Here is a 23,098-nt window from a genome sequence, read left to right on the forward strand (position 1 = left end):
AAAAATTATTTGTTGTTTATCTGAAATTCAAATGTAAGTGGGTATCCTGCCTTTTAGCTGGCAACACTCAATGGCAGAGGAAAGCAAATATCCCTCTGGCTGTGGTCTCCAGTTAGTTAACCTTTCAAAAGGAAATCCTATAACCAATTTCTTGAGTATCCTTCCAGGAATATTCTATAATTAACTGTCTTTTTTGCAGCAAAGTTATCAAGGCTCAGTACAAAATAGAACTTGGAAAAAAGGATCTAAACCAAATATAACAGTGTCTGTGTTTTTAATTTGGACTCATGACTAAAGGAACATCACAGAGGCCGTGTGATGCACAGGGGAGGGATTTTAGTTCATACCAACTGGGTAACCTTGAGTATGTTCCTTAACGTCTGGGATTGTCTGCAAAAGGAGGTTAATATTAATACTCACCTCATACATTTGTAGTGAATAATAAGTAACACATGTAATATGTATGCAAAGTGCCTGGCCCAAGGTAGCCATAGGATCAGCAAAGCCCCTCTCTGGATGTTTTAGGGTATTCATTCATCTGTAACTTTCTTAAGAAATTCACTATAAAGGCCTCTGTCTGGAAACACGGGCCAGATAAACTAAGTCTGTCTCAGTAGAACCTTCTAAATTTGCCATTGGGTAACTCATTAACTCCGTTTTCTGCCTATTCTACTTCACCAAATACATCATTCAGGGCGCTGATGGCTCAATTTATTCTATGCATTTTCACCTCATTGAATCTATTCCTCTATCATCCAGGGATTCAAAAAAGTATTTACTGAACACTTACTCTGCAAGGCACTGTTCTAGGTACTGGGGATCCAGGTTCGAGCAAGTAAGACAAGATCACTGCTCTTGTGTTCAGGGAGGGAGACAAAGATAATAAAAGGGTAAACAAATAAGTAAGACTATTTTAAATAATGATAGAAATGATGCAAGAAATTAATCAGGAGTGGAAAATGGTAGGGGGAGAGGTAAGCTGACTTTATTCAGACGTCTGCCCTAGTAATAGTAAATTTCTTCCATTGCACTTAAGCTGCTCAAAGTACTTTAACTGTGTCATTCCTTTAAGAAGATTTTGAACAATACCAGTAGAGAGCAACAACCTTTACAATTTTAAGTTCTTTAGACTCAGCAGTATGTAGAGACCAAGGTTTTTCGAAAGTATAGACTTGAGGATTTCTACCCCTTTTTGGAAAATTCTCCATGGGAAAAGGAAAAGTGATGAGCATTCAAATTCTGAATGCAAATTATAAATGAGAAAACCCTCAGGCCAGTTATTCATATTTATAATTCACCCCATCACACACACACACACACACACACACACACACACACACACACACACACACGCAGTGCTGAAACTTAATTCACCCCATCACACACACACACACACACACACACACACACACACAAACACACACACAGTGCTGAAATTTGGCTGTTTTTACATCCAGATCAGAAGAGGACAAACCAGATTTGAAGCCATCTTTCTGCCTTTTTACTTATGCCAATTAACCTATAATTTTATGCCATTTCCACCCCTCCCCAAATCTTGCTTCTTTATTAAGAAGTTTTCATTTAAAAAAATTACTGTAAAGGAAGTTGGGATATGTTGAGGAGGTTTGGCATAAATAATTCAGCATCATTAAAAAATCACAATATAATAACTTTCAGCTTCATTTTGTCTGTTAGGGTCACATATTATCAGAGCTAATATTCAGAAATAATTATCGATTTGTAGTGGGAGTGATTCCTACATTATTTTTAAAGCAGCCTATCTCTTCTGAGAAACTGCTTGTTGTTTGCCAGGATAATGCAATTCCTGTTTGTGCATTATCAAATTTGTACAATTTAGATGAAGAAAATCTTTTTCCTTGGTTCCTTCCAGTGAAATGATGCATTTTTCATGATGATTAAAAGCAAAACAGCCAAAAATGCTATATTAGTTCACAAAAATTTCTCAGAATAGTGTATTAAAACTGAAACTGACACATTACAGAGGTGGTAAAATCTACTTACATTCTATTGTTTATGGGCAGAAAAAGATTAGATACCATCAGTGTTTTCAGATCTATACGACATGTTAACTATGATATTGGAAATAAGCCTAAAACTGAGTGTGAATCCTCCAGATAAGGATGTTCTTCTAAGTGGGTTTAGAAGACTTGATTAATTATTAGGCTCATAAAATTAAGTTATAAAATGAGAAATGCCTACAATATTATTATATTAAACTTTGCTAAGATAAGAATCATTTTGAAATGTGACTGCTTTCTAGCTTCTTAGTTGACTCTCTCCCCTGCCCCTAAATATTTTATCTTTTGAGGTATAAAGTATATTTATTTCATTGCCTCATTCTTTTTTTAGAGTTCTTTTCTTTCATTTCTTTTTTGGAGGGGAGGGAAATGGGGTGTTTCTACAGGACAGGGTATATATCTTGTGGTACTAATACAACTTTCTCTGTTCTACCTTGGTTCTTGGAAGTCTAGATTTTAAATACTTCTAAAATGGTTAGTCTCAATTTTACTCACACTCTTTTTATAGATTTACTTCTTTTTTTTGAGGGTTTTTGTTTTTTTAAGTTTATTATTATTATTTTTTGTAGTCTCTACACCCAACGTAGGGCTTGAACTCACCACCTGAGACCAAGAGTCACATGCTCTACTGACTGAGCCAGCCAGGTGCCCCAGATTTACTTCTTAAAAGTGCTTTTTTTAGAATATTACTTTGTATGTCAATAACTCCACTGGCCTCCCTGCCTCTAAAATGTGGATTTTCTTGACCTGGTGATATCGATTTTGGTTTTGTGCAGACAACAAGTTAAGTTAAGGCCTTGTCCTCTCTAAAACATGTGTTCACCCCAAATCAGCCTCCACTGTTAATACTTTAACTAATATGTTAAGAAACAGGCTCATCAAGAATACTGCTTTGAACTTAAGTTTTATAGGAATTTATAAACTAGAATGTTTCCTCAAATTATGATTACATTGGGCAAATATTAGTTATTAAGAAGATCCTTTTAATACCTCTTCTTCCTCTTCATTCAGTGAAAAGTGTTTGGTCTCTTTTGGGGGGCACACAACCAGTATGGAATGTAGCTTTGCCCATCTTGTGCAAATCCCCTGTAGGGTTTGTAAAACTGCAACCCATAATCCCCTCTTGAAAAAACACACTGATTATTTGTGCTTATGCTAGTTCCAAATATTACAATAGTTTCTGGATTTTTGCCACATTCCTCTCTAGATGGTCATTTGGGAGACTTTGTTTATAATGTGTGTTTTGAATGAAATTTTAAAATTCCAAGACCACAGGATGTAAGACTCAACTGTGGGTTAAACTTAATTTTGCATTTTTTCAAAGAGGCCCTTCTTAGATTACAGCAATAGCAAACATGGAATAGAAAATGAAAGAAGGTATGTTTTTTTCCAAGGATTAGTGTATGAAAGAATATAAGAGAAAGCATGCTATTTCCAAGGATTAGGGAATGTTTTCAAAATGGCCTATAGTGTTTAGCTGATGGCTTAGGTAAATTAAAACATTAAGCTGTTTTATGGATATCAGGAGAAACATTTTCGTTAGTAATTGTGCTAATTGTGATTTTAAAACCAGAAACAAAACCCTGAATTTAAAATAGCACTCCCCGCACCTGGCCCCAAGAAATTAGTTCAGTTCTTGGGGATAAACAGTATAATAACATTTTTAAAAATTTAAGGCAATGTTAAAAATATAAAAGCTCCTTGGGGACTTTTTCCTTCTAATAAATTCTATTTTTCCCCCTTATACTCTGTTTATTTTAGAAACTGATGCTTGTTAAAGAACCCTCAGAGATTTGGGGACAAAATAAATTGGCTTTTCAAAAAAAAAATGTAAATGGAAGCTTCTTGCATCTTATTACAACCTTCAGGAGTTTTTTTTAGCTTTACAAATGATAGACTTAATAAATCGGTGTGTCTGACTTTTGTTGTTTTGTGCTCTGGCTGTCTGTTACCATTTGGATGTATTCTTTGACTCTCCACTCCTTATCAAACAGAAAACAATGACCATAGTAGACAACAAGTTAAGGCCAGCATCCTCTATCAACTGTAAACTGATGGATTTCTCCTCAAGATGTTTCAGTTTACATTCTCTCTATAAATCTCTCTCTCTCTCTCTCTCTCTCTCTCACACACACACACACACACACACACACACACACACACACACCAGTGATTCCTATGACATAACCTTTCTGGAATTCTATAAACACAGGCTATGCAACATGGGTTAACCACTTGTCTAGGAAAGAAACTAAGCAGACAGTCGCCCACAGAACACATCTTACATTTAACCTTCTATGTATGCCAAGAAAGTGATCCAAAAAAGTGATCGTTTTGAGTCCCTGACTGAATAATAACAGGACTTTGAAAACACTATTGCTATTTTAAATGGATGTTGCTTGTTAACAGAATGCAGAATGAATTATGGCCTCTGTATGAAGCTCTTTTATTGTTGACCTCGATCTTCATAGAGGGTGTGGTAGAGGTAGCCATCTACAAATGTAAAGCTTACATCAGGTACATAGAAAAATATTCTACTTAGAAAGAAAATAGAATATAAACATTAATGTCACTGGTTAAAGAAAATCAATGGTTATTCATCAAGGTAAAGAATAAGATATTAATAGTGCATATATGGCAGCTTCCTTGAAACTTACGAAACAGAGTGGAGACTAAAGGAAGGGCAAGTAAATACCTTCTTTTGCTAAGCCACCCGACTGATACTGAGCCTGATTAATATTGCCCTAACACAGGGATATCACCCACAACTTGGTGCTTAGTAGCCACCTTCAACAATGGACTTTAGGCCCACCTCTATTCTCAGCGACCTGGGGCTGAAGAAAAAAGAGCATCCTTAGGGGTACGGCAGGGTATGTGGGGTGGGTGTGACCAGCAGCCTTGTGTTCTATAATTATAGTGGGAGATCAGCATGAGAAATATTAGCAACTTTTCTGTTCTATAGAAGTGATGACATCACTGCTGCCGATTACAGAAACTGCCTGTCAAGGAGTCAAATTATTCCCTCTAACTCCCACTTAAGACAGATCCCAAGGAAGGATCTTCAGTGGAGGCTGAGGGAATTATTTTATCTCCATTGCACCCTTATGAACTCACCTGGGCTCATTAATTCAGGTGCTTTCTTAGCAGATCAAAATGGAAAGAATCTGTTTCTCAAAGACGGATATCATATAAGCACTGCAGGAGTGAAGTGGTTTCCTGTGGTTATACAATTGTACCAATCTGAACGTGAACCCAGCAGATTGTGGAGGCGGCGAATCCCTTAGGAGGCTCTTTTCTGCCCTTCAAACATCCGTGAATCATATGATTATTAGATGAGCAGGACCAAGCTGCTGAATATCCACAGCCATCACCTCTCCTCCAATTCCCAGATCAGCCCAGGGATTGATTCTTGGATGTGGCATGGCCAAAAGAGATGGAAGGGGCTGCCAGCAGATTGGCTTTTGTCATAGAACCAAGCTCAAGAATTGGGTGTAGTAGGGGCGAATGTGCCTTGGGAATTCCTACACATTCTTTTACCTCTTGTGCTGCTATCAGCCTTTCCTCCCATTCCCATCACATCAATGCTTTCTGGTCCGGCATCCATCACAGTACAGCCACTCTCTGCTTTCCAGAAAAAGACAACTACTCTCCAGATGAAGCAGCCACACTGTGAAAGAGAGAGAGAAGCCCTCTCACACACGTGCACAGACACACTCACACCCTCTTTTCCTGGATGGCAGCCATCCTTGTCACTTCACCCAAAAAAAGTCATTCTCATGGAGGAAATGTGGGCATAACGGAAGAGGAGAAAAGCGATCTTGTCATTTCCCTACTTAGATGTTGTCAATTACATTCAGCGTTTCATCCCAAAGCCCAAAGCTAGTCGGTCCAGAGGAAATGTCTGGAAGTGATCCTTCCTAGGAAGGGCCGAAGCCTGGTGAATAGGGCAACACTCACCCAGGCGCTCAGTGGTTCTTCCTTGATTCTTGTCTCTTCATCACCAACCCTATCCAATCCATTGGCAAGTCCCATTAGTTGTATGCTCAGACGACGCGCCACATCTAATACTTTTTACCCTCTCCCCCCTACATCGTAGTCCAGGGCACTATCAGCTCTCTCTGGGTTACATGCATTACCTTCCCACCTTCTTCCTACTTCTTCTACTCTACCCCCCTCTCCCACTCCCAGTCCATTCTCTATGGGATATCCTGGTGCGGTCTCTTAAAATGTAAATCGAATCATGTGACTCAAATTTAAAACTTTCCATCTACATGTCTATTATTTTTGTTATTCCTCAAGCATTTTGCTACCATAATTAGCATTGAAATTAACGTTGGTTTTTTTTTTTTTTAACCAAAAAGCCACGTGCTGTTTTACAAGAAACCAAGGGCAAGCTGAGGGCACCACCTTCCAGATGCAAGAGAAAGGGTGGGTGGTGATAGCTATCAAAGAGAGGAAAGGCAGGAGAGCCCTGGGGGTCTGGAGCCCAGGAAGGAAAAAGGATACTGAGCTGACTTGCCCCTGAGCAGGGCCCTGGGCTGAGCAGTGGAAGGACCGCTCCGGGGTGTGACTCCTGTCAATCCTCCCTTCCTTTTCTCCCACTCTCGCTCACTGCCCACCCCTGGTCCTGTGCTCCCGCTAGATTCAAATACCTTTCACTCCCCAGTGCAGGGACACCTTCTTGCCCCCTCCTGCCTTTTCTCTGCTTAGAAGAAGGATCTTCACCCAGCTTTTCTTCCTGGTGACTATTTATTCAGTTCATACAATGCTACAGACTAAATTCCCCCCACCAGGAGCTAATTTCTTAATTGTTCCCCCCTTGCTCTGAAGATCGTAAAATTGTCAAACCTGTTCTTTTTCTCTAAATGGCAACTTTGCAACAAGATCTTTCGGTTGTTGTCCAACGTCTGAAGTTTTCTATGTGCCATGAAAATGAACGTTTATAATTCTATTTGATATAAAAGAAGATTATACTGAACAATGTCCTATTAATAGGACAGGCAAATAATCTCCCCTGGTCCACACAACCCACGGACCAGAAGAGAATCTCAACACACTGGTGGTTCTGACAAGTGGCCGCCCCACCTTGACTGCCTCCTCTTCTAGACTCTGGGTTACTGTACAAAGAGTAACACTCTTTTCTCTCTACTCTTTCCATGCACACTGATTTTGTCTCTCTGCAGCACTTCTCAGTCAGGTAGTAGAGAAATACAGGTAAACAGAAAGCCACGCTTGTAAGTGAACACTTACTGGCTCAGGGCACAGAAACTGTGTTCAAGAAGAATGTTTTTTATTTTTTTTTCAATGAAGCATTATTTACTTTATAGTCTGTCTACTTCCTTGAAGGAAGATCAACTGGTTTAAAACAGAAATAAGGGCTATTGATGTTTATGTGTTTAATTTACAATTCTATTCTGGAAGGCAGATTCCCATTAATAAATGAAATATTTATAAGTACTGTAATATCCAAATAAAAGCACACTAAGTCATCTACTTTTGGGGGGAATATTTAGGGTGTATTTTTCAGCTAATGAGACAAATCCTGAAGGAACTGTAGCATTTAAAGAAAGCACATCGTTACTGGAACTAAACTTGAGTACTTTTATGGCAAGACTGGACAGCTGCTTGCACCTGCCCTAACTTTTTTTCTGGCTAAAGTTATCTATTCCAGGATCCTATGTCATGCAGTATAGAGCTTTGGTTTCAATCAGTCACTCACCCAGGACCTTGGATATATTTGAAATTCCTTTTGGGGGGAAAAAAATTGGCCAAGGCTTTTGACAGCATTGCTTCTCACACCCAGGCCAGAGTGGGCTGGTTCTCCATGGCGACAAGAATGCATATTGGCATCTCACCCTTAAAGTCACAGAATCATAGCATTTTGGTCCAAAAGAGGCTTTAGATTTCATATGGCCCTTACTTATTTTATGTTTTTCTATAACATTATATCAGCATTCCTTGTTCCCCCATAGCAAATATCCCAAACCCCTAATTTAACTGACAATATAGAACATTTATATTATAGGTGGCTGATAGAGGATGTCAAGACAAAGAAGTAAGATTCAGCAGTTCATTTAAGGACTCTCATTTACAATGCCTGATATTTGAGGGAGGTAGTCCAGCACACAGATTAATCATGGTTCATGTATATTCTCCAAGTTCCATCCCTTAATTTGGTAAAGAAGTTGGAGGACAGTTTGCCTGGGCTGCATTTTTCTTAGCTTCTTGCTCAAATGTATTCACAAAAATTAAAGGTGAGATATGACTTCTGTTTATATACAGGGTTGGTATGAAAATATCTTTCACACAAGCAAGACTGAAGTTACTGACCACAATGTCAAGTTGCATTATCTCTACACAGATCCATGTGATAAATTCCTTCTTGAATTTAGCCTCAGGCAATGATAACGTGTATGCTCCTTCTTGTCAGAAAGTGAAGCCTCTGTTGCCTATTATGTTTATCATTTCACCTTTGCTGCCAGAAAAATATGAACCAAATTTATTGCCAAGTGTAATCTGATAAGCTCTGGTGCCTAGAAGTATTTACTCCTCTTGCTTTCTTAACTATTTCATTTGTAAATTGCCTCAAGTCATTGTCATGAAGTCCATGAAGTTTATAAGTTGACAATAAAAATTTAAATGAAAAAAATGAATAAAAACAATCGGTGGGTAATAAGGAATGGTCAAACTTGCCAATGACACTTGTCTGAGCAAAGACCTTTCTGCCAATGTTCCCATTTTGAAGGTGGTAGAGAGATCTCATGTTTTCTATCAGAAAATCTGGGCTTAATTCCCAACTATACAACTTACTCGCTGAATAACCTTACAAAAGTCACCTAAGCCTCCATTTCCTCATTTCTAAATGGGGATATTAATGCTGTTGATCCACTGGGTTGTTGTGACAACCAAACGAGAATACAAGGGGAGATGCTTTCTCAATAGTGAGTCACCCCAGAAATGTTCGTTGTTACAACTTCCGTACTCTGTCTTGCAGTGCTGACCCACCCTCACCAGTACATGATGTTTAGAATAAGTTCACAAATTCACAAATAAATTTAAAAATCCTTTGATACTCCTCTTTTTAGGGGGTGGAGACTAATTTATCTTCCCTGGAGTGCAGGCTGTATTTAATAACTTGTTTCCAGCAAATGGAATGTGGCTGCGGTGACAATATGTGACTTCTGAGACTAGGTCTTTAAAAGTATTGTGGCTTCCTCCTTGCTCTCACTCTTAAATCACTCATTACCGGCGAAGCCAACTGCAGCGTCATGAGGACATTCAAGCAGCCTTACAGGGAGCTCCATGTGGCAAGCAACTGAAATCTCTTGCCAAGATCCAAGCAAGCACACCATATTGGAAGCAGACCCTTTGGCCCCAGTCAAGTTTTCAGACTGCACCAACCCCCAGCCAACTTCTAGCCTACTGACTCCTGAGAAACCCTAAACTAGAACCACCTGGCTAACGCACCCCCTGAATTCCTGACCCTCAGAAACTCTATAAAAGGAGAAATGTGTATTCTTGCTTAACCCCCCTAAATTTGGGCTAAAATTGGGGGTAAAGTGAGGTAATTTATTACATAGCAATAGATAACTGATAAAAATGTCCATAGTTACCCACACATCCTCTTGGAGAATACTACTGAGGACAAATAGCAGACCTTATTCTCCTCAGATGTTGTATTAAAGGTAAGTCAAGTGCCTCAATATATTAGAATCATTGCACTGAAAATCACCTCACTGCCAGGTGGTGCAATACCCTCATTTTGCAAATGGGAGAACTGGGAAGCAAGAGGTGAGCTCTTCAAGGACATTTCAATGAATGGCAAACGTAGGGCTAGACCCTCTCCTGGTCATCTTCTGTTTGATATCATCTTTCTTTTCCTTCTTTAATGATCTAAAGAGTTCCTTTATTTTTGAACACAGATTGAAGAACAATGGAATGGTTCAAAATCGATACTCACTTTCTTTCTCCCATACCACACTACTTTTATTCCTTTGATTTTTCACCTGAAAAATGCCAGTCAGTAGTTTTTAGTTTATGACATCATTTTACAAAAGGCAGGGTGCGCTTCAGATAAGGAAATTGCCCCAAATGAACAAATGTTGATGTGGACATCTGTTCTTTGTAAGACCCTGTACAGGATCAAAGAAGATGAACTAAACCCAAATTCAGGCCCTTAAGGTTCTCAGGATCTGGTGGGGACAGGAGGTTCTAAGCACAGTCCGAACCATGGGTTATGGGATGCTGAAGGACAGAAAGATCGTATGTGAGATAGAAAATATATTAAGCCAAGAACCCACAGTACATGTTCTGCAATCTCTCCCTCAGAGTAAGGTCTAAAGCAAGTCTTCAAAATTAATATGCTAGCATGAAAAAAATGTTTTAAAGATTTTTAGACCCAAACTCTTCAATGCACTCTTAGGGGGCAATTTTACTCATGTAATCAGTAAGCTGCTCTAAGAAATCAGGTGCTGGGCTAGGCTCTCGGCATACACATGATTTATATTCAGATAGGGAGGGTTCAAGAATTTCTAGGTAAAACAGAATTAAGGAGGTAGCAATCTGGTTGGAAAATGCTGCTGGGCACGTGTCTGGAATCTGCCTTTGGTAACATGCCATCTTTACACAGGGCTTTGGGGTGGGGTTTGAAATTGATGGTGATCATGACCTTGGAGCCATTACTATATGTATACCATTGATGACATTCTTGTCTCTGGCCTTAAATCATACCCCTCTCCCTTCTCTCCCATTCTCTTTTCAGACTGTGGGAAGAACCAGGCTGTAATCTTTATTTGCTTAAATTTCAAGGCCAAGAATCTTGCAGGAGATTCTCTGAAATAACAGCGGCGGTGTGACCAGTGTGGAGGTAGACACAGCTGTTCCTACACTGGGGATGGGTGAAATGGAGTGGGGTCGGGATGATAAATGTTTATCGTTTGCTTTAAGTTGCTAAGTTCTGTTATACAGCAAAAGGTAACTGAAAGAAGGTGGCAGATGTTATTCCAGTTCATCAGAACCTGGCTGCCATCATGGTAGTGATAGATGTGTGGGGGCTTAGAATAGTTTTCTTGGGACGTGCAGAAATGCCTTTCCAGAGTCTGGATGCTAAGATCCATGTTTGAAGGAACATTTAAGCTTAACCTTAATGGAAGATGGAAGTCATACAATAGGCTTTCTCATCCCAAACCAAAGAGGAAAAAATAGAGTTGATATGGACCAGATAAGATGCTTAGGGGTACTCTAAACTTGGTAATGTCACTTTCTGACCAAGTAACTGTTAGTCAGTTGCAAAACCAAAATTTATTTCCATAAGTACGAAGTTGTGGGTTGAAGAATCTTAATTACAGTAAGGGATTAGTAAGTAAAAGACAACCTTTAAAAATCCAGCAACACAACTGTTAAGGAAATTCATCTGGGCTTGTTCTGATGAATGAGTATGAGGACAGTAATCTTACGATTTGTAACCTTCTTTTGTCTTCACGCCTCGTCTCTCACTTTTGGATTTTGTAGGTCACACATCATATAACAATAAAATAAGTACTATTAAAAAGAACTTTCCAGTTTGAGAGGTGCTTTCAATGATCATGACCTGATTTTATTCTGTAATTTGGATATATTGATGAATTTAGATATTGTGAGAAAATGCCCAATATCATTTACCTTTAATTAAGTTTTCTGGATGCCTTACCAAACCACAAAAATCACCATATTAAGAGTTTTATTTAAATGCATTCAGTAAGAAAAAGGAAAAAATCAGAAAATCAGTAGCTTCCGACCCCTTTTGCTTTAGAAAACTGTATATCTTTAATTAAAAAAATAAGACTTTACATTTCAAAATCAAAGGGGCAGTATTTTCTTGATTTCAACTAAATTGAAATTAAACTATTATGAAATATATCAAATGCATTTGATGTCATAATTTAAATTTCTTAGATGCATATTTGAATATGCACTGTATCATTCCACTCTCTCTGTCTTGCACCAGTTTATTTTGTTTTTTTCCTCAGATGATTTTGTCCCACATTCCCATGTTCAATACTAAACTGGAAATTAAAATTTGAGCACAATCTCATAGTAGATGGGGATTTTGACACGGTGTCGGCAGCTTATCCCAGAAGAAAGAAATGCACCAGGCATGGATGTGTTCCTTTTCAAGGGTTTATTTCTCTTGGTGACCTGATTGTACTGTCCATAGCAAAATTCCTTTTTAGATGATTCATAGGCAAGATTTATACTAGCAAAAAGAAAAGGAGGATTAAGGATAGAGGCCGTTATTTACATCTTGTAGAATCCCTTGAAAATTTGATGGAATTATGACCCTTTCCTTAGATAAACACACACACATAAAGTTTGCATGAAAATTTGTCAGGGGAGGTCCTCCCTGATCTAGATAATTTGGAAAGGGTGAAGCACTTTGTTTCAAAGAGTTCTGTGACTCAAATAAAAAGGGAGGATTAAATTAGAACAGAAGGGTTTTAAAAAACAACTTTATAAGTTCAAGACTAAGAACTGTTAAATTAGCATAACTCTTTTGCTCAGACATCAAGAAATCAGCACTCCAGTGCCTATGATTATTTATATGTAGCCGGTTGAAGTTGGGGGATACACTTACCGGATAATCCCATCTTTCTGATTTGCCTATTCGGAAGATAAATATACATCTTGTTTAAGTTATTTTTTCATTGGCTGCTTTTAACCCACAGAATATAAATCTTTTTCAAACACTAAATATTTTATAATTATCATAATAAACAAGTCAGAGAGAATTTTTAAGATGATGTCGTAGAGTGGTTTCAAACTTTTTTTAAGCAATAAGACTCTCAGTAGTATCCTAAAATATAACAGATTAAAATGGCATTTTTAGCATAAATTGTTTTTATATGTTACAATGAAAACAACTCCTTATTATGATGTCATTCCAAGAGGCTGTTTTTGTTTAACACGAACATTTAGAAATAGGACCTAATGGAAAATAGTTACAGGCCCAGCCTCCATTGTATTTCTGTATTTAGCTTTGGTTACTTGATAAATATTAAGGAAATTCTGATTTGGATATAAATGTATTTGCAAGTGGTCACAATTTTTAAATAGTCACCTTTCAATCTCAGGATATTCTTCAAATAAATAAAGATGGAAGGAAATGCTTTATTCAAAGTCTAAATAAAAACTTGATAGCACATGGGAAGTCTCCAACTTAGGAAAATTTAGCATATAACCCATCTGAGTGTCCATTTGCTTTTTAAAAATTTTTATTGTGATAAAACATATTTAACACAAAATTTACCATTTTGATCATTAAGTGTATAATCCAGTGGCATTAAGTACCTTCACAAGGTTGTACAACCATTACCAGAACTATTTCCAGAACTTTCTCAACCCAAACCATTTGCTTTTTTTTCAAGGGTTTGCAGTCCACTTTTTTATTAAAGATTTATTTATTTATTTGAGGCAGGGGTGGGGAAGGGGCAGAGGGAAAGAGTATCCAAGCAGACTCCCACTGAGCACGGAGGCCAGAGCCCAACGCAGGGCTCCATCCCAGCACCCACGAGATCAGGACCTGAGCCGAAACCAAGAGTTGGTCGCTTAGCCCACTGAGCCACCCAGGCGCCCCACTCCAGTCCACTTTTGAAATTAATTTATTCCATTGCCTTCCTTCAGGAAGATTCACATTAGAAACACAGGTGAATTATCAGCTGCCTACTGCACAGCATTAGTGTGAAATAGCCTCCTGCAGAGTGCTGGAACTCCCTATGTGGATTTTTCATCCTACCCCTGCCCACCCCGTCTGTGCATGACAACTCTCCAGGGCAGGGCTCCTGGGGAAGACCCCACCCTGAATGCTGGGGCCACTCTGTGCGCTCTCCTGGAAAGGGAGTATGCAGCAGGGTGCTGGGCCTCTGAAAATGCCTTGTCTGGCATTAATCAAACCATCTGCTTTTAATGACCAATTTTAAAGCAGTAAAAAATGAAATTTGAATCAAATGTTTGCCAAGCTCCTAATGCACCTTTATAGAAGAGCTTACGAAGTATGGTGCGCTCAGTGATCTGAGGCACAGAGAATGAAGTGACGGAGACAGGTCCGTGGGTAGGCGAGGGCAGGAAGGGGTGCTTTCCTGGCCACCAAACAGGGCTGCCTTTTTCTATCATGCCATCCAGAGTGGCAACATCTCTTTATGATTCTGGTCTTAAAAAGACCATTTCAACGCCACTCACAAAAATCCTTTTTCCTCTCTCTCTGTACCTGAAAATGAGAAGTTCAAATGTGACATGCAAAAACCTGCTATCTTCTTGGGAGGTTTTACTGAAATTCATCGCTGCTTGTCTAGTCTGGTCTTAGAATCATCCTAAATTAAAAGCAAGTCGAAGCGACTACAGGAATTGGTGTAAACATTTCAAATATCATTTGCAGAACAGCCTGCTATGCAAACCTTGTCTTCTTCTTCTGTAAGTAGCCCCTCTATGTTTATAGCGAGGCTCAGATCACCAACCCACCTTCTGTTCAATCAGGTTTAATTTAGTGATAGTCATTAAGAACTGCCAGGTATGACAGACATTTACCACCAACAGGTAATATTTATTGAGTACCTACTCTGTGCCAGGCAATTTTGCATCTACCGGTAAATTCATTTTGGCATTCCAGATTGCCTCCATATATATTTGATCTTCAAATTGTCCTTTGAATCTGTTTTAACATCTTTCTGGTTCCCTCATGGATTAATGAGTTAAGTGAAGTCTTTTGCATATGTTTATTTTACATTTGTATGAGGGTCAAGATTTTCCCTTTTTGAAAATTATATTTTAGCACCTTATCTGTAGAAGAAAAACTGAAGATGAATACGAAGCATATGTGGTAAAGTCACCGGAACACAGAGACAGCAAGTAGAGGGGAAAGGGACAGTTACTGAAGAGTTCTTAATTAGAATGTCAAAGCCTTGGCATTCTCAACGGACATATGAAAAGATGCTCAACATCACCATCAGCAGGGAAATGCAAGTCAAAACCACAATGAGGTATCACCTCACACCTGTCAGAATGACTAGCATCAAGAACACAAGAAACAACAAGTTTTGGTGAGGATGTGGAGAAAAGAGAAGCCTTGTGTGCTGTGGGTGGGAAAGCAAACTGGGGCAGCCACTGTGGAAGACAGTATGGAGGTTTCTCAAAAAATTAAAGATAAAACTACCAAATGATCCAATGACCACACTACTGGGTATTTTCCCAAAGAATAGGAAAATGCTAATGAGAAAGGATACATGCTCCCCCCACCATGTTTATTGCAACATTATTTACAATAGCCAGGATATGGAAACAGCCCAAGTGCCCCTCCATAGATGAATGGATAAAGAAGGTGTGATGTGTGTATATATATATATACACACAATGGAATATTATTTAGCCATAAAAAGAACAAAACCTTGCCATTTGCAACAACATGGATGGAGCAAGAGAGTCTAATGCTAAGTGAAATAAGTCAGAGATAGACAATACCATATGATGTCATTCCTATGTGGAACTGAAGAAACAAAATAAATGAAAAAGTAAAGAAAAAAAAAAAAGAGAGACAAACCAAAAAAAACCCAGACTCTTAACTACGGAGAACAAACAGATGGTTACCAGAGGGGAGGTGGGTGGGGAGATGGGGGAAATAGGTGAAGGGGATGAATAGTACACTTATCTTGATGAGCACTGAGTAATATATGGAATTGTTGAATCATCATATCATACACTTGAAACTAATATTAACACTATGTTAACTACACTGGAATTAAAATTTAAAAAATTGCAGACAAAAAAAAAAGAAACAAACCTTGGCATTCTCAATCACAATACTATACTCAGTGCATCGCACATAGTAGGTGCTCAATAAATATTCAGCAAAGGAACTAGCTTGGAAAATAAGATATACCTAAATACCAGGAAAAAGAACATGAAGATATCATGCACAAAAAACTTGTAAACATGACATGGATATTGAATCCAATTTTTAAAAAACATGACAAACCTATGGGGAAAAATAATACATTTAAAAACACTAATCGTGCCAGCAAAATTCTTCCTCTGTGCTTTTGGGGCTGGAGAAGGTCAGGAGGGCATTTCTCTCAGGGAAAAATGTGAGCCCGCATGTACAAACGAAGTCTCTTCCTTTTGCTAACATTTGCCTCTGTCGCCGCTGCCATCCTAGATAGTTTAAATCCTGCAAAAGGGATGAATCGGCCCCCTCCACCCCTGTAAGGCTATGTGTCCTTCATACCATGCTTTTCACAAACCAGATTTTTCCATGGGGCTTCCCTGGCTTTCTTGGGCACCTACAGCTCAGCCAGGCTGGCACTCACCTATGTAACTCTCAAGGGCAACCCACTGGGGCCACGCATTGGAGAACCCAGGCTTCACAGCCCTTAGGCTAACAGTCTAGTCCTGGACCCAAGAGAGGGGAGAGTCTGGTCTGGTGGTGCAGGGGGTGGAGTGGAGATTCCTATATCATAAGCTAAGAAATTCCATAAATGTTGGATTTTTCATGAGTGCTAGTGTTACAGAGAGGGATCAGAGCCTAATTTTCACAAGTTTGGCTTTTATACTTATAGAAAACTATGTGGCCCCATGATTCTCTGACAGCGAAGATAGACTACCATCTAGCCAAAAGGAAAAAGAAAAATTGAAGCCAATTTCACAGGTTGAAGAAGGAAGATATTATTTGACTCTGCTCTTGCTGCAAGGGCAAGAGAGAGAAGGATTTCTTTGCTAAATAGCCTTTCTCCGAAGATACAGGGATACTAACACCGACAATTTGTTGGCTTATTTGAAGTTTTTCTTAACATGGTATGCGCTCAATTAAATGTCAAACAATCACAACCGCTCCTGTTGGCCTGATGTCATAGTGAAGCAAAGACTTCTTTTCTCTCCCCTTTAAGTGACTCTCACATGTTTCACATACAACATCTAAGCAGCAAAGCCACGACAACAGAGAGGTGGTCAACAGAGACAGCATTCTGGTGTGTTCACAACAAAGCACATCCAAGCCTGGAGCCCTAGGTAACTTGAGATTTTCCATAGGTTGAGGTTTAATAGACTTCTGTGGATTGTACCGGTTCAGGAAAACAATTCCACCAGCATGTGCAGCAACCATCTTCAGGGGCAGCCAAGCCTCGCCCAAGCAAGACCCCTCGGCCCTCAGACCTCATTAGCCATAATTGCTGAGGCTTTGCTTAGTCACCTTAAGGAACGTGTTTTAAATCCGAAACTTCTAAAAAGTATGTCTACTCTACATTTGCAATAGCTTCACAGTTAGCATGTCACTCTTAATATCTCTTTTGAGCTATAAAAACTGTGTGGTTTAGGGAGGGGGTGACAATTATGATATGTCAAGACACCTCCGGCCTGGGTGGTTTTGCTCCAGACCATCAACTTAAGGTGTTGCTTAACCCAACCAGCAAGTCACATAGTCTTCCTGTGTTTTAATTTCTTCCTCTGGAGTTATTAAGACCTGCTGTTGGGAGGAGTAAGAAGAATGAGGAAGTTAGGTCCCACCTTCCCATTGTCTTCATAGGAAGCAGGTACCCCCAGAGACTCAGAGCCTTGCCTGAAGGTTGCACAGCCAGTGAGTGACAGAGCTGGGATCTGAATCCGGGTCTTGAGCATTTTTAACAGAATCTGCTTAGGATGCCAACTGCCCAGGCTTTGTCCCTGATGGAGGCAAGGGAACCCACCACAAGAGAGTGGAAAGAACTCACCTAGAGAGTCAGATGTCCTGGAGGCTGTCCTGCCATTTTCTCTCTGCATGACCTTGGGTAAGCATATGACCTTTCTATGCCCCATTTCTTCATTTATGAGATATCGACGATGACATGTAACTCACTCATTTATCATAAACATGAAGTGACAGGGAGTCAGCTCCTCAGCGCTCAAATGTTCTCTTTCTCCGTGCCTTCCATCCCCCCTCCTTTGGCCCTGGTGCTTTAGAAAGATTCTCCTTGATCAAAAACTCTACCTTCCCATACCTTCTTTTCGGTGTCAGAAATTCCTTAGATTCACTCATCATCCCACAAATACTCACTGAACATCTATTATCTACCAGGCATTGTTCTAGGTGCTAGGGTGTAGCGGCGAACACAACAGCCCATGTTCCCAAGCCTTGGCGTTGCCATTCTAAGAGGCCAAGGCTGTGGGGGGTGGGGGAGGGGCCGTGGCAGAAGAGAAGAATAGAGAAGTAGGTTGTAACGCGTGTACCCAACGTGTTAGGAGGTGACGAGTGTCATGGAGGAAAATAAAGCAGAAGATGGTAGCTTAGGATCCATCGGGGTGGGGACTCCATCTGTGGTCTGGGGACTCCATCTTGTCTTTTCTGAGAAGGTAACATCCAAGCATAGACCCACTGGTGGCAAAGGAGTGGGCCAATAACACACTCTCTTTCCCCAAAGCAGAGATGATACAGACAGCACCGGGAGAAGCAAACATGGGCCCAGACAAGTCCCCGGGAAGGTGTCAGTGCCCATGGCTACGTGTTGGTTGTGTGCGGAAGCACGAAGCTCTGTGAGAGTGGGTGTGAGGGCCACCGGGAAAGGCCATGGTCACCACTGATGACAACAGCTGCCCACTTCCCCACTCCTTCCTGAAAGCTGACGAGGGGACCGAGGCAGTTGTGTGAACAGCTCCTTGACCCCGTGCCTCCAGGCCTTTCTGAAGGCCCGCGTGCGTCTCTGGGCAAAGAAACGGTTAACCGTAATATGTGCCTTCCTTTCCTTAGATTCCAGAAGAGCCTTGGAAATCGACACCCCTCTCTGCCCCTGCGGCTTCTCTTCAGCCAGTTAGAGCAGGAAAGGCCCTTGTCCTCGCTGCCTGCCAAGGCCGGGGGGTGGGGGGGGTGCGCATCTTGCCCTCTTGGAGGTGGCCAGCCAGCCGGCTTTGGAAAACAGGGAGCTTAGTAAAAAAGTCACTTGGATTTTATAAAGTGGTAACTACTGTGGGGCTTCATGTAATTAAACCTAAATGCTATTTTCCTCCTGAAGCTCTCTGGTGAGGTAACAGCCCTCTTTATGTCAACTCAGGAAGTTTTACCCAAGAAAAGGGGTAGGGGGTTGCTGTTTGCCAAATCAGGAAATGTGAATTAACTGACAAGGAGCTAAAAAAAAAAATGAGGCTGAGGCAACCTAGAAGAAGGGAAGTGAGAGAGAGCAGAAAGGGAGTCCTACAAACGAGCAAACTTGGGAAACACAAGCCACTTTTCATGGCAAGTAAACTCAGGTTGGTTGACCCTTCCTTTTTCTTGTGGGTTGCTTTGAAAAACTCAGAGGGCCAGAAAATCCCAAACTTAATGCCGCCTTCATGGAAGGAAAACCCAAGGTATTAACAGGGATTCCATCCTCTGCAGTGTAAACATTCACCTTGGGCATGGAAATTCTTGCTCTTGGAGCATGCATCAGGCTCCCCGTTCACACCACAAATCTAACCACAGCTTTCTGCGTAATATACGCTTTTAAACAATGAATACATTATGTAGATCAAATAAGACTTCCCCCCACCCCCTCCCAGCCCTCCCCTGGTTATTCCACCTACCTCATGGCTTCAAACATGGTTGGCACACCCTAAGGACAGAGAGAAGAGAGCCCTGTTTTTCGGCAGGTGTTAGGAACCGAGAAGAATGAATCACGTTGGAAAAAATGAAGGCAAGATGCAAGTTCGTCTGTCACCAAATCCGTAGTGACTTTTAGAAAATATATTTAACTTTTTCATTTTCTCTTTTCTTCAAATATCTCTTGATGGTTGTTTTTGTTTTTGTTTTTTTAATCTAGAAACAGAAACCAAAGTTCTGAAATACAAAGAACAGAACTTCTTCTGTTCAAAGAGTTTTTGCCGGAAACAGCTTTTTCTCTCCCCTACCAAATATCCAGACCCAGTCTTGGTCAGGGTTGCCCTAGTCATGAGGCATCTGAAGGGACCAGGGAAGTGACCCAAGGCGCGGGCCTGCAGAGATCTGGAAGCCATGAACATGTGGACCCGTGGATGTCTGTGCACGTGGGTACGTATCTGCGTGCATGCACACGTGCGCGAATGTCGCAGTGACGCTGTGCAGAATGAGCGAAAGGGCATCACGGTTTATGTGTTGGAGTCTCAGGGGTCTTTCCAAATTGATAAACCAGGCTTTCCCATAGAAGGCTAGGTCTTTCATGGAAACTGCTCCATGCTAAGGACCTGGGTGGGATGGAGGGGGATGAAGGCACTCAGGAAAGACCCCAGCAATGCCTTTCAAACTCTAGTACCTGTGATGCTTGTTAAAAAAATCTCTGAGGTCCCACCCCCAGAGTCAAGAGTCAGGAACTGGTCTTTTAAGCCCCATACCTGCCACTCCACATGTTGAGGAACACACCAGCTTAGTCAATGAGCCGGATTCCTTCTGTTTCCATGGAGTCTTTCTGGTAACTTTTTGGTAAGTGCGTTGCTTCCTTCTGAGTTCAGGATCCTTCTTAACAATAAATGCTAGCTGCCTCAAACTAATTTGGGATGCCAGTTTGAATTCTCTCTTCTGTTGCTTCAGGCATTCCTGCCGCCTTTCTCCCCTTCACTTCTCTCCCCTGGATTCTCCTTCTTCTACCTACCCTTCACCTGTTCCTCCTTTTCCTTCGTGTAGTTCGAGGAGTCGTTTCATGGGCTTCCACTAAAATTTAAGGCTCTGGGGTTATCAAAAAGAATGAAGAGGTAGCCCCTGCCCTTAAGAAGCTGAATTCTGGCCAAGGAGACAGACACATTAAACAGATCATTTCAACAGAAAGGGCCAGGAGTTAAACTAACTCTGAGTTGTAAGGCTCAGAGGGAAGGGTATTTGAGAAAGTGCTGTGAGCAAGGCCAAGTGCCATGGTTGTCTGGGTAGCTGAAGTGGGGGCAGTGGCAAAGCCTGCTCCAGGCACCCCAGTTCTTCCTCCCACCAAATGAAAGCACATGCATTTGTCAATTGCCAGTTCAAGAAACCAGAAGAACAGCCAGAGAAGCTGGGTACCAGAGAAAAAGAACAAAATTCAAAGTCAGAATGATGAAATGGTACAGTGTCTAAAATGCACAGGATTGAACACACGTTTATCAAGTTAATACATGAAATTCGTTCTCAACAGATTTTCTGGGTTTAGACCTTTGCTTTCCGCATTTGCCTGTGAAGGGCATGGCTGGGAGGTGAAGCAGAGGAACCAGAAGATGGATACTCACCCCCACTTTCCCATCCCCCTCAGTTGCTGCTCCCTCCCCTCTCCTTTCTGCCTTGCTCAGCCTTGGACAAGACACTGTTTTTTTGGTTTCCAGCTCATAAAAGAGGCATAATAAATACCTTCGCTTCCAGCTGCTTGACAATGGTGCTGGGAGGATTTAGGCGCTAATTCTGGCAAAATCACCTGAGCCCACAGAAGGAGCAAAGAGCGTGCGTGCCTTTAGGGGGGAGAAGGGAGAGGCAGAGGACCCATATTTGGTTTACTGTACTCCTTGCTGGCTAATTAGGAAGCAGATTCATTAAGGCTCAGACCCAAAGAAAAAGCCCAAAGCGTGAAAGAGAGAGACCAAAGAGAATTACATCATTTCCTCTGTATCTTCCCTAAGGGCATCCTGGTATTGGAGAGAATGACTCAAACCACAGAAATAAAGCAAAAACAGCCCAACTTCCAATACTGATTATCTTGGACCAGAACCTTGCAGAGAAGAGGATACTTTTCTGCAAAAATAAAGGAGTGAGGCAAGCAAAGAGCGTGGTTTTCTGATGGGACTGAAAATAAAGCAGGGTAGGAAGTTGAAGCTAAATCATAGCATGTGTTGTTCTTTCCCTTCTTCTCTCCATATAAAAATCAAAACAGCTTACAGACTACTCAACACGGTTTTAGGAAATTTAGATTCAGTGAAATTCTTGGAATAGAGGCACTGGTTTAGAAGCTTACGCTTATTTTTTTTTAAATATTCATTTGTCATTATTATAGAAATGTCAGATGTAATTGGGCAGATAAATTAAGTCAGAAGATCTTTTTTTATTCTGACTTCGGCAAGTAGGCTGTTACACTTATATTGAAATTATAAAGTTTCCTGCCATGTGACTGCCTCATTAAATTCATTCATTTGCCTATAGCAATAACATGCACTTAGAAATCTATTGTTCTTGCTCAGGTGATGATAGAATACTTACATTTACATATGAATGCAAGTTGCTTTTTTTTTTTTGGTTAGTCTAATACACTCAGAGGAACCCAGGAATGATCCTTGGGCAGTGTCTTTGACAAATTCCTAAACTGGGAGCCTGTTATTCTGGCTACTGAATTACATTTATACTGGAAGCCTGGACCTGGACAAGCTTTGTCCCATCTCCAAGCCCCACCCCCTCCAGACTCCAAGACACAGGCAAACGCAACCTGAAAAAAATCAGATCCTCGTATATTTTACACCTTGGATTTAGAGATCCATCCACCTCCGTGAGCCTCAGGAAAAACAAGGAAGTTAAATGTTGGGTTTCTGTGTAAACCCATCCTCTGCTCTACCTTGAAATCAAGAGAAGAGACAACTTATTGGAGATTTGCACGATCAGAAAGTACATGGATAAGGCTATTTGGGTTTTTAAAAATTAATGTTATGGAAGAGAAGAAAAACACCTCTTTGGAATTTTTGCAATAAGATGCTGATTAAGAGGTTCAGATTATGGAAAGACACTTAGGAAACTTTTTTGATAATTAACACTTTTACCCTTAGCACAGTATTACCTGGTGTTTCTACCACTAAAGCTTAATAGATGTCACGAGTGATGCCCAATCTTTTTGGAAATTGAACACAGTGGCTTACAACTCTCCTTCTATGAAATGTCATTTATTTATCCATCTATGCATTCATCCATCCATCCTCTATTTCCAGAATGTAGACTATGTGCTAAGCAATAGGTTAAGTGCCGGGAGCACTACAGGGAGTAAGATGTGGCAGGACGGTCTGCTGAAGGAGAAGGGCTTAATAACTTTAAGCAAGCCATGAAATACCTCCTACAGTGGGCAGAAGGCCATGGGAACACAGAGGAAGGGCACTAACACCATCTTGGGGGCTAATGGGCATCC

This window comes from Eumetopias jubatus, unplaced genomic scaffold (assembly GCF_037043125.1).
Source record: "Eumetopias jubatus isolate StellerSeaLion01/CBP00866 unplaced genomic scaffold, mEumJub1_p1.0 scaffold_2, whole genome shotgun sequence".
NCBI lineage: Eukaryota > Metazoa > Chordata > Mammalia > Carnivora > Otariidae > Eumetopias > Eumetopias jubatus.